This window comes from Dermacentor andersoni, chromosome 10 (genome assembly GCF_023375885.2).
Source record: "Dermacentor andersoni chromosome 10, qqDerAnde1_hic_scaffold, whole genome shotgun sequence".
In the NCBI taxonomy this organism is placed as follows: Eukaryota; Metazoa; Arthropoda; class Arachnida; order Ixodida; family Ixodidae; genus Dermacentor; species Dermacentor andersoni.
The window spans coordinates 47,709,196-47,712,150 of record NC_092823.1 but is presented as its reverse complement, the minus strand read 5'-3'; the positions used below and the strand labels follow the sequence as shown (position 1 = coordinate 47,712,150).

At 48.2% G+C, this 2,955-nt stretch overlaps 1 long non-coding RNA gene across 1 annotated transcript; it reads left to right on the top strand.

Moving 5' to 3' along the window:
• Window positions 1-731: 731 nt before the first annotated feature.
• LOC129388261 (uncharacterized) lies at window positions 732-2,604 on the top strand. The gene is made up of 2 exons (XR_011890763.1): window positions 732-1,588; window positions 2,000-2,604. It is a non-coding gene; the product is annotated as an uncharacterized lncRNA (long non-coding RNA).
• Window positions 2,605-2,955: the final 351 nt, after the last annotated feature.

The window sequence follows — 2,955 nt, the reverse complement described above, 5'->3', positions numbered from 1 at the left end:
TTGCACGTGCACAGCGCAAGGATTTTCTTTGCAAAGTGGCCATCTGATTAAAGCGGCTGGATTGCTCTGTGTTTATCCGGCAAGCAGAGCAGTGAACACTGAAATGCACAGGCGCAGAGCGCCGCCAAAATATTCATTCGCGCTGTTATAATAGAAATGAAGTGTACAGTGTACACAACTAGGGAAGATGCACTCACGGCTTGTTACGTTGACTTGAGAAATAGCGGTACTTGAACAATTCATGCTTCTTACCTGCTGTTAGTTGCTACTAGAAAAAGCGCTCGGAGTTACTGCACAATGTTGATTAGCAATACCAGTGGGAACTGTTTGATAGTATATACTTTGTACACTTAATTACCTAACAGTTGTATTAATCGAAAGTCGTCTGAACGCCTCGTTATAGCCAGTGTGCGTTCCAGTGACCTGGCCTGCGACGTCCACTTCTAACTTGAAGTCGAAGCGCGCAGTACGCCCATAAAATTATCATTAAATATGTCTTCGAATGTTCTTATCATTCGCGTCAACCATTGCTTGGTTCGCAGCTCTCGCGCGACCAGCTTTCGTGCCTCTTTGAATGGGCGGCTGGCTGATTATGATAACGCAGCAGTGTAACCGGGAACACCCTTGCCGAACTTGTGCTTCAATTTCCTGGTCTAATGACGTTTCTCGTCATGGGGACTTCTGTACATATCAGATCGTGCGCCTACCGCCAATGCTAGGGTAGCGCCACCATCGCCTAATAGAAACAGCGTCGATGACATACTCGCGTCTTTGTCGACGCCTGTTTTAACCTTCACATCGCACGCGACTGTTTCCATAGCACTGCAGCGGGTGACACCCACTGCAAGAACTGATCCCTCAGCCATCCCATTCTTCTGCAGGATGACGGCCAATGTCCTTGCCATCCTGTACGGCTATATCGATCGATTGTCTCAACAGGATCTCTGGGCCTTGGATGACGAGCACATAGAGTGGCTACCGAGGCTCGGCGTCATGCCAGGAGCGGCCGCCCAAGAACTACGGAACGTGCTTGAAGGCCCTTACAACGTGCTTCAATGCCTGGAGCGCATCGCCTGGTTAATGTGTTGGCTGGTCCAGAGGAGGAAGGTTCGGCCATGGCTGCTCTACCGTTTCGGTGCCTCATTCTTGCAGGCCGACTACGCGGCGGTTATCCAGGTCGTGGCGAGTATAATCCCGCGCCGTGGATACCATATGACAATTCAAGCGAGACACCAAGCAGGAACCTACTACGTCTGCATGATAAACGGGGACCCGTATCCAGCCGCGCTGGGACACGTAGTTATTTGCTTGGTCTTCTGGCATGGCTACCCCTTCGCCGCCGCGTACGTTGGCCGAGTCCGCCATCAACGCGAGCTCGCTGACGCCCTGCATGAAGCCCTAGACGGCGAAACCGTGGAACTCTTAGAAGGCCTTCATGCAGACCTTGATAGCGCGTTTCGGATGGGCTGCCGAAATTTGTGCAATACGGTCATATATCGTAGAATTTCTTTCCCACCTCTCCGAGAACCGCTTTCAACGTGTTTCCTGCCACAACAGCATTACCCTAATGTACCGGGTGGACACCATGGTAAGAGACATAAAGGCTTTTATACTGATAATCAACAGCCTGCCTAGGCCAAGCGTCAAACACTTATACTTTCTAATCCTTCTGACGTGCTCCAGCTAAAGTCATCCCATATTTAATCAGATTAGATTAATTAATCGCCATTTTACCTTTTGCCACAGTTAACAGTTTGTTTTCCTTTCTCTTGATATCTGTGCATGCGACATCTGTTTATTCAACTAGCACCCAACCTTCTTGAGCTGGCTGAACTGACTTGATTGCGAATTTGGCTTGAAACTGGCGCCATGTTTTTCTGTAATTATTTTTTTTTGTATGAAACAAATGGTACTGCTTATCGCATTGGTATTTTATTTCATACTAAATTCCCTTATACATTGTCCAGTGGTGTTTGCTGTTTTTTATCTGCAAATCTAGGCGGAGTCCCATGACAAACGAAGAAAAAGTGCAGAGGGCGGCACTTGTTGGCGTTACGTATCTGGAAGCAGGGACTTGACACGCTGCACGCTGTGCCTCACATCGGATTTGTAGAAGACAGCCCTAAGTGATTCTAGGGCGAGACTTGACAAGCGCCGGGTCTGCATATGACACACGCTGGATGCTACAGTTGCGCCACGAGTGCATGAGTAACGCTTCGCAAGCCAATTGCACTGAAGAACTACTACCGGAACCACGCCAGCTTTCATATGGCACGACTGGTTTACTTTTTTGTCAAGAGCTCCAATACTGTGTGACGCGGCCTAGAGCAAAATAGCGTGTATGATCAGCTGCACTGTCGAAACCAGACACTACAAAGAACAGTCCGATTCCCTCACGTACTCTTCGAATAGCAAGGCGCGCTTCAACGGCGGTGTTGCTAAATGTGGGACGTTTGCGCACGAGGTGCGTATTTGTGACGTCGCCGCGAAGTTAAGCGGCTAAATATGTGAAAATGTGACATATGTGATACCAACATGACCATGCTTACTAGCTCGTTTTAGCTGTGACAAAAAATTAAAGAAAAACTTTCATTACAACCATGAGACTGTCGTGCACATTGTGAGGCGAGTGGTGCTATAATTTGCGGGCTTTAATGGTCTAATGCGACAACCAAGCTCCCACAATGGCAGTAGTGAAATGCAAGGCAAGTAAATATTCCCTATCACTTAAGTCAGTTGTCGTGCCGGCACATTTTTTTACGCTTCTCTACGTTCCTCCATACGAATGCGGTCCCTGGGGCGGCAGTCAAACGCGCGACCATTGCACTAAGACTGACTACACGTACGGTTGGTTAAAGAGTACGGTCGTTCGAGTAACAAAAACGAAGACAACTCGGAGATCAAAACAACGGGAGAAAGGCGTTCTCAGAATGAACAAGCAATCCCTCGTTTATT